Below are 9,571 nucleotides of genomic sequence, written 5' to 3'. Positions count from 1 at the left end.
TAGATTCCCTCTATTAAGAGAAACAGGCTTTTACTGGAGGCAGGTGCCCTGGTGAGGTAGGAAGTCCCAGTGCGGAGGAAACAGGAGCCTCTCCTCCACTTACTGGCTTCAGCACAGGAGGAGAATGGGAAAATGCCTGCGCCAAGAAGCTTCATTTTCACAGCTTTTTTTTTTTTTTTTTAACTATAGTATCATTTTTGATGGAGGCAAAGGAGCCCTGGTGTTACCGGAAAAGACAAACTTCTTCAGCACAAGTTTTCACTGGTAGGATGGTGGTGTTGGCCATGCATCTTCCTTCCATGTGTTAAGCTAGGAAACCCAAGAAGGCATAACCAGGACAGCTGATGCTGCAGACACAGAGCCCCCAAGGACCTGTGATAGAACCTCATAGATATCACAGGATCATCATCAGTCTGAATCCAGGTCATTGGGGTTGTCAGAGCCAAACTCCTGCACATCTGAAGGATATTTGCTTCACACCTCTGGTCTGCCATTGCCTTTTTCCTTTTCCCTGAGGCTGTCCTATTCATCAGAGCCTCTGGAATCTTCCTCTCTGGCACCGTTTGCCTCCTGTGGGCACCCACTGTGCCAGTTTTCCTCACTGTTCTCATCATTTTCATCTTCGTAAATGTCCTGTGGTTGCTGGCCATCGCTCACCAGCTCCCACTTCTGGCTGTCGTGCTGCACAGAGGAATTCCTCGCTCCATTCTGGAGTGGCCATCTCCAAGTGGTAACTGTCATACACAGTTATCCTTCTGTTCCTCCTGGTGCCCAGCTCTTGATCCATCTGTCCGTGGATACAGTCAACTGCTCACGGATCAACTCTATGCAATTGCAGAGGATTACATCTGAGTCAGATGTTTTCCAGGAGCCATTGGAGGTGACTCCCTACTTGTGGACCAGGTCAACAGCTGGAAGCATGCATCCTTAGCGGCTTCTGGGTTTCCCACGCATCATCACACTCCAGGCCACTGGAGGGGATCTCTGGGATCAGTGTCTAGAGATCACCCGGCAGTGGCCTTCCAGTCAGATCTCCTGAGACAAAGCATAGAGGTTGTGCCGGATGTGCCCCTGGGTGCCCAGAATAGTGCAGGGTGGTTTACAGGAGTGGCTGGACTGGATGGCTCCTCTTGGGAGTGCACTGGGGCCACCACCCGCAAGATGTTATTCTCCACTGCTCTCTCCAGATCTTCGTGGGCATCTTTTGGGCCACTCCTGGACTGCAGGGTTCCAAGGTCTTCACAAGTAAAGACAAGAGCTTTGCAGGCTCCCCACTGCACTCTGGCTTCACACAGGGTACACCTCTCCTGTCTGCCTCCAGGGCAGCTGTCACCAAGCCTCTTATTGCTGTAGTATTTTAAGATTACACTTGACCCTTGAACAACGGGGATTTGAACTGCACCAGTCAGCCCACTTAAACACGATTAAAAATAAATACAATATAGAATATAACATAGTATAGTATAAATACAGTATAGTATTTAGTCTTCCATATGATTTTCTTTTCCCTAACCTACTCTGTTATAAGAATACAATATAGAATACACATGACATACAAAATACATGTTAACCAACTGTTTATGTTATCCATAAGGCTTCTGGTCAATAACAGGCTATTGGTAGTTACGTTTTGGGGGAATCAAAACTTACATGTGGATTTTCGACTTCACACAGGATCGATGCTGCTAATCACCATGTTGTTCAAGAGTCGATCATTCTTACAACTCTTCCTTAACAAGGTAAGTGATTTTAATTTCAGCACTGAACAGGCAGCTGCCTCAATCCATCTCAGGAGGAATCTTTGGGCCTGACCCGTACTTTTAGGGTGTTCGGAACATGTTAACAATTTCACTATTTGTCAGGGCAAGCAACACAAGTACCAGGTTAAAACCTGTGTGGGTTATGTAAAACAACACAAATAAGAACTGCAGACCTGCAAAGCTTTACCCAATGGCTGAGCAGAGCAGCCACCAGGCTGCGTATTACCTAAAAACTAGATCTAGTCCCTAACTACATGCTGAGATCCTGCAGACTCTTTGCTAGCTGGCTGTAGATATGTCCGCCTGTCCGGAAGTGGGAACAATGTAGGCGCTTCTTGCTAGGAGGGCAGTAGGAACTTGAGCTTTTCTTCTGGCCTTGGGGAGGAAAAAAGGGCCCCTGTAATCTGTTCTCCTCTCCTTAATAAACTGAAATTTTAAAATAAGTCATTTTTCTTTCTTACTTATTTTTTAAATTTATTTATTTATTTATTTGGAGAGAGAGAGAGAGAGAGCACGAGCAGGAGGAGAGAGAGAGAGAGAGAGAGAGAGAGAGAGAGAGAGAGAGTGAGAGTGAGAATCTCAAGCAGGCTCCGAGCTCAGCACCTAGCTGGACAGGGGGCTGTATCCCACAGCCCTGGGATCATGACCTGAACCAAAATCAAATCAGTTGCTCAACCGACTGAGTCACCCCCGCGCCCCTCATTTGTTTTTCTTGTGATTAGGTTCACTCTCCCTTAGTTACGTCTGAAAATCATTGTCAGCATCTCTTGTCTAGTTTGTCAGCCCCACCTCTCTAGTTGCTGTATATCTGGGCCTTACAAGACCACATCTTTGTCTCACAGATGTCCCAGGGTCTTTTTTACTGACCACTTTCTGAGAGGGCAGACAAACCCTGCCCAACTAGACCCCAACTCACATTTCATTTTCCTTGCTTTTTACCAACCCTCCCTACATATCAGTATATGAGCTGTACTCACACTGAAAGTAACAGTGAAAATCCTTGTTGTGTCCCGAAAACTGCTGCACTATCCCAATGACAAACTAAATTAGCTTATTAATTTATTTAGAGAGAGAGAGAGAGAGAGAGAGAGAAAACACACAAGTGGGGGAGGGGCAGAGAGAAGGAGAGACAGAATCCCAAGCAGGCCCCATACCATCAGAACAGAGCCCAATGTGGGGCTCAAACCACGAGATCATGACCTGAGCTGAGATCAAGAGTCGGACACTTAACCGACTGCGCCACCCAAGCGCCCCTGTTTTTTTTTTAGTCCACTTATTTTAGTTTACATGAGATAAAATTCATTCCTTTCCTGTACAGTTCCATGAATTTTTACAAATGCACGGTAATATGTACACAGCCACCATAATCAAGATACAGAACTGTCTCATCACCTCCCAGAAATTTCCCTGGTGCTACCCCATTGTAGTCAACCTCTCCCCCCATCTTTACCACCTGGAAGGTGTGAGATCTGTTTTCTACTGCTATAATTTTGCCTTTTCCAAAATGTCATATAGAAGGAACTCTTTACTTAGGCCTCTTTCCCTTGGATGGATGTTTTGTGAAATTCCAAGTTGTTGCATTTATCAGTTGTTTTTTTTTTTTTAACTTTTTTTTTTTTTTTTTTTTTTTTTTTTTTGAGACAGAGAGAGACAGAGCATGAACGGGGGAGGGGCAGAGAGAGAGGGAGACACAGAATCCGAAGCAGGCTCCAGGCTCTGGGCCATCAGCCCAGAGCCTGATGCAGGGCTCGAACTCACGGACCGCAAGATCGTGACCCGAGCTGAAGTCGGACGCTCAACCGACTGAGCCACCCAGGCGCCCCTGTTCTTCTTTTTAATTGCGCTAGATTTGTATAGGTGTACCGTGTTTTATCTGTCTATTGAAAGGCCTTAGGTTTTGGTAGTTATGAATAAAGCCACTGCAAATATTTGCTTACAATTTGTTGTGTGTGAACATAAATTTTCATTTTTCTGGAGTAGATACCTATGTGGGATTGCAGGGTGATATGATAAGAGTATGTTTAACTTTTTTAAACTGCCAAGCTTTTCCAAGGCGGCTGTACCAGTTTCACCAACAATGTATTTTATTTTATCTCCCTGTTTTTTTTTAAAGAAGCAATTTTGTTGAGGTAAAATTCACAAGTCACAGAATTTACCCATCTAAAATGTACAATTCAATGGTTTTTAATATAATCACATAATTGTGCAAAGATTACCACAATCACTTGAGGACATTTTTATGAGCTCAAAAAAGAAACTTTGTACCCATTAGTAGACACTCCTCATTTCTCCCCAACTTCTCCAGCCCCAGGCAGTCAAAATCGACTTTTTGTTTCTGTAGATTTGCTTAGACTAGACATTTCATATTTATGGAATCATATAATATTAGCATTTTGTGACTGGTTTCTTAGCATAATTTCAAGATTCATTCTTGTGGTAGCATATATCAGTATTTCATTCCTTTTTATGGCCAAATAATATCCCAGTGTTTGGATATAACACATTTCATCCATCCATTTGTTGATGGACATTTGGGTTGGATTTCCACTTTTTTGGCAATTATGAATAATGCTTATGAACATGCGTGGATGAGCTTTTGCACGGACACGTGTTTTCATTACTATTGGGAATTACTACCTGGGAATGGAATCGCTGGATGATACGATAACTCTATATTTAATCATTCAATGAACTGCAAGGCTGTTTTCCAAAGCGGCTGCATCATTTTACATTCCACCAGTAATGCCTGGGATAACTGTGACCACCTGGGTCTTCCATTGCGCCACACACAATGCAGGGGCTAAGCCAGTGTCTCCGTGATTGCATAAGTGTGGATGGAGTAGCGTCTGGAGTATTGTACTGGCTAGGCAGAAACAAAGGAATATAGGGTGCTTACAGCAACAGTCTACAGCGGAATGCAGAACCTAGTGATATTCTATGGTGAGCAGCATTCCCTTGGTCGTCTACACAACTGCAGTCCTTCCAGCCCTCCATCCTTCCTCCAATGTCCAGGTCTGCAGGGTGGGTTCAGCCAGGCTGCTAGCAGGTCACATAAAGTGGTGGTGGACAGCCGGGAGAAGACTGAGAGACAAAGTCATGACTCCCACAGCTCCATGAGATTCCATAGCCCACGCTCCACGAGATGAAAAACTAGTTCCATATCTCAAGCTGGTTAATGGCCAGCTCCGTGCCCAGATCATCTGCTTCCCAGCCCTGTGTCTCCTTTGGGACATACACACCCCATCACAAGGCGACAGCCTTCCCGGGTGTCAATGTCATGGAGACTGAAGGGCCTTCAAGACCACAAATGATGGTTTTCCAGAGAGATCATTTATATATTAAAGCTGACTCATGGGGGTTATTTCTTGGTGGTGGGTTAAGTGGTGAACTCATCTGTCAAATCTTACTAGCTGCTCCTATGGCATCAACTGCTGGACAAGAGGGGTAGTTGCTGAGGCTAGTGAGGTAGGCAGGAGCCAGGTCAACAGTAGAATTTTGTGTCATTCCAAGGAACCTGGGCTTTCCTTTGAAGATGACAGCCACGAAGGCACCTTTGTCCGGGAAGCATGGAGTCCTGCCACAATCACCCTGCTCACCCCCTGGCCATATGTCTCAAACCATTCCTAATCTGGTTCCCCTCCTGAGAGCTGGACTCTAAATTTGACCCTACTTTTCTAAGCAATAACAAATCTGATTGTGATGATTCATAAGACAATGTTGCCAATTCCAAATCTGTCCTGAACATATGTGGGGCAGTCCAGGTGAAAGGGCAGGATAGCTAATGGGCCAGATAATCCACACATTCTGTTCTGGGGGTGGAATAGTTTTGCAATAGAATTTACAGGTATAGTGGATGCTGTATTGCGCCCTGTTGCCATTGAGAGACATATTCGCCAGCTGCAGGTAACGTTGCTAGGAAATTCACCAAGAGGCTTTATTGAGAATCTTAAGCAGACACCAGAAAAAAAAGTTTGTGAAAAACAGTGCTAAAAGCAAACGAATTGAAGCCAGGGACATTTAGTTGTACTGAATGATTCACTGATTGACTGATTAATTGGTCAGAGCTAGAAGATTTATTTAAAATATAAATCCGGGGCGCGTGGGTGGCTCAGTCGGGTAAGCATCCCACTTAGGCTGAGGTCATGATCTCACTGTTTTTGAGTTCTAGACCCTCGTCAGGCTTTCTGCTGACAGCTCAGAGCCTGGAGCCTGCTCTGGATTCTGTGTCTCCCTCTCTCTCTGCCCCTCCCCCACTTGTGCTCTGTCTCTCCCTGTCTCTCTCAAAAATAAATAAACATTAAAAAAATAAAATATAAATCCTATAGGATAGGATACCAGTTACACAGTAATCAGGAGGCAGAATTTAATGGGCAAAATCCTGTACAGAGTGGGGAGATTGATCTTTAGGGGAGGATCACTGCTTTCTCCTTGGGTGTAGGCAGGAGGAGGAAAGGAGGCTCAGCATTTCCAGGTTTTCCCCTGAAAGTCTGAAGAAGTCTACGCATGTCCTACATACATCTATAGTATCTTTGAAGTCTAAATTCAAGACAATTTATGAGCTTGAAGGGGTTAGATTTACTCTGGAGGTGAGATTGAAACGATAACGCTGTCTGCACACAGCCTGTTCTTTCTATATATTTGGGTGTGTCTCAAACCGCATAGTTGGATTGTGTGTGTGTGTGTGTGTGTGTGTGTGTGTGTGTGTGTGTGTGTTTATCTGAGAATCTTTCCGTCATATTGAGGATCAAATACATTTACTTACCTTGTTATAGTTTGCAAATCAATATAAAAACTTGGTGAGAGATTCAGGGCTTAAGGAGCACTAAACCCATGCCTAGATTTGGGTTGATTTAGGCAGGGCATTGCTGGGGTGGTGAGGAGGCAGAAGGTATACACCAGAGGACTGGGCGTTAGAACTGGTAAGTGACTAAGCCACATGAGAATTACATACAGATTTTAGAGGCCATTAGGGTGTAATGACAAAGGGACAGAGGAGTTGTTTTGGGGTGCTGGAACTTCTCTGGATCCTGATCGTGATGGAATTTGTACAAATCAATACATGTGTTAAACCTGTAAGAAGTCAGTTTTACTGTATTTTAATTCAAAAAATAGGAATTTACAATTTAACTCCGAAATAAGTAAACTTCCTATGTCTGACCACACAAAGTGACATTTGTTTCTTAACCAAAGTCTGATTTCTCTGTGATGTCTCTTCAGATGTCAGTGTTTTACCTATAATTAAAAATGGCAGAGTTTATCGATCTTTCCAAGATTAATATCTGATGCTGCAGCTGTCACAAGATTTGGTATTTATGGTGAGCACTGGGAACACTGCTAACAAATTTCTGAAAATAACCAAGGGGGGGACTGTAGGTTGGGGTTAGGGTTGGATTGGAGTTGGGATTCTGTGAGGTTTGAGTGACATACATAGTAAATGGGTGGGGAGGGAACCTTGAGCAGAGGTATTTACACAGAATTCAGGGAATGGTCCATGCTCTAGCCATGTTATCCCCAGGAGCAGGACCTCCAGCTATTTGCTTCTGACAGGTGGAATAAATGAGAGTTTTGATTTTATGCCCTACACTCTTCCGTGTTGTTCAGATTTGCAGCTAAAAACATGTGCTCGTTTTATAAAAGAAAAAGCAAGTGCTGAGAAAGAAGACAGTGAAGTTTATGAAGATAAGCTAAAAAGTAACTAAAACTAAACTTTTTGGTCTATCTTCGCAAACTTTCCCAGCAGGTCTGAATTTGCCTCTGGTTTCCCTGTGGCCTCAGGAAGAACGCTGCTGCCCTGCCATCTAGTGGCGACATGGCAGAGGCGCCTTCCAACCAGCGTTTCAGCAAAGCAAACATTTGCTTTACCGACTTTGAAGAAGACAGCAACTAAACGTTGTTCTGACTAAAACTTTGATTTGCCGAAGCCTTATGGATACCAAACACAGGTCAAGCATTCTTTTTTATGGTAAAAATCTCATCCTTTTGGCATCATCAAGGAACAAAACTTCTCCACTCAAAGCTTAACTCTTAAGGACCTACATAAAAATTAAATGAACACTCTCACCACTTCTTAAACCGAATATATTGAACAAAACAACGTTTCTTTTAGAGCTCATGGTTTAAAAAAATAAAACAAGGGGCGCCTGGGTGGCTCAGTCAGTTGAGCTGTCCCGCTTCGGCTCAGGTCATGATCTAGCGGTCTGTGAGTTCGAGCCCCGCGTCGGGCTCTGTGCTGACAGCTCAGAGCCTGGAGCCTGTTTTGGATTCTGTGTCTCCCTCTCAATCTGCTTCTCCCCCACTCATGCTCTCTCTTTCTCTCTCTCTTTCTCTCTCTCTCTCTCAAAAATAAGTAAACATTAAGAAACAAAACAAAACAAAACAATATCACCGGGAAGAGCCTGGTTTCGTCGTAATGAATCAGTAAATCCAGAGCCCGGTGTAGCAGTATATCCTATATTGGTTTGCTAGGCCCACTGTAACAAAGTGCCACAGAGTGGGTGGCGTAAATGACAGAAGTTTGTTGTCTCACAGTTCTGGAGGATGGAAGTCCAAGACCAAGGTGCTGGCAGCATTGGTACCTTCTGAGGGCTGTGAGGGAAGGATCTGTCCCACGCTTCCTTCTCTTTGGCTTGTACTCCCCCTGCATCTTTACCGTGTCTTCCCTTCATCTGTATCTCTGTGTCCAAATATCCCCTTTTAATAAAGACATCAGGCATATTGGATTAGTACCCACCTAGTGGCCTCAGTTTAACTTGATTAGCCCTTTAAAGACCCCATTTCCAAATGAGGTCACATTCTGAGGTAGTGGTGGTTAGGACTTCAACATCCGAATTGGGGGAGGGGTCCGTGCACAGTTGAACTCCGATTTGGCCTTCGATGAGCGGAATCACCAGTCTATTTTGATGAACAATAAGCATGAGGCAGTCAGTACAGAGAAGGGGGCTGTTACCATTCCATAGCTGCCATGGATGGAAGGGCATAACCAAGAGCTGGGCAAGACCCATGGAGCCTGATGGATGGTGGGGATTGTTGCTCCGACAGGCAACGGGGCAGGTAGTGTGGAAATGCATCGTGTGAAGTGGGGCGGGGAGCTGGGCCCAGCCATTAAGGGGAAGTGCATGGTCTGGCAGTGGGGTATAGGGACCCATGTCCGGCAGAAAAGAAAATGGGCCAGTGTAGGTCCTGGGAGCAGCTTCGCTGAGGTGTGATGAGGGAAGAGCTGAGCCACTCACCTGCAGAATGTGCATGGAACCGCTAAGCTGTGGACAGGGGAGGGATTGAGCTTTGCTGCTGTAGGCACCACCGTGGCATGGGCACATCTGAGCTGGCATGATTGTGTTGCTTCCTATGAGCGCGGCTAGGCTCTGGGGAGTTGTTTGCGGCTCAGAACCCCTCTAGGCAGCCTCCATTTCTCTCAAACGTCAATAGCAACTGGGAGGATAAATCTGTGCTTGGGTTTGTCCCCTCTGCTATAACAGTAATTTAACATCATGTGAGAGATTTCTGATGTAATTCAACCATTTCCAAGGTTATCTGGGAAGTTTATTTGGAGGTCTGGGAGATATAGTAAATCCTGGGAGTGTTCTAATGAGGTCTGATCAATCTTTGATGTAAAGATCTAAAATCTTATAAGCATCTTTGAAATACATGAATTATTATTAATTTAGCTTTAAGGCTTACACAAGACATAGAAGCATACTCTGTTTGCTTGGTCATATCTACACAGACAGAATTTTCCAACATGTGGAAATCACCTCATTATACAGATTTGGACATCATAATGACAGTTAATAAAATGAAATTCTAATTGAGTT

At 44.4% G+C, this 9,571-nt stretch overlaps 1 pseudogene; it reads right to left on the bottom strand.

The window, feature by feature from the left end:
* Positions 1 to 408: 408 nt before the first annotated feature.
* On the bottom strand, positions 409 to 9,088 carry LOC115528009 (annotated as a pseudogene).
* Between the last annotated feature and the right edge of the window lie 483 nt (positions 9,089 to 9,571).

The sequence above is a fragment of the Lynx canadensis genome, chromosome D3 (genome assembly GCF_007474595.2).
Source record: "Lynx canadensis isolate LIC74 chromosome D3, mLynCan4.pri.v2, whole genome shotgun sequence".
NCBI lineage: Eukaryota > Metazoa > Chordata > Mammalia > Carnivora > Felidae > Lynx > Lynx canadensis.
The sequence above is the reverse complement of the archived record's forward strand: the minus strand, read 5'-3'. Positions and strand labels throughout refer to the sequence as shown.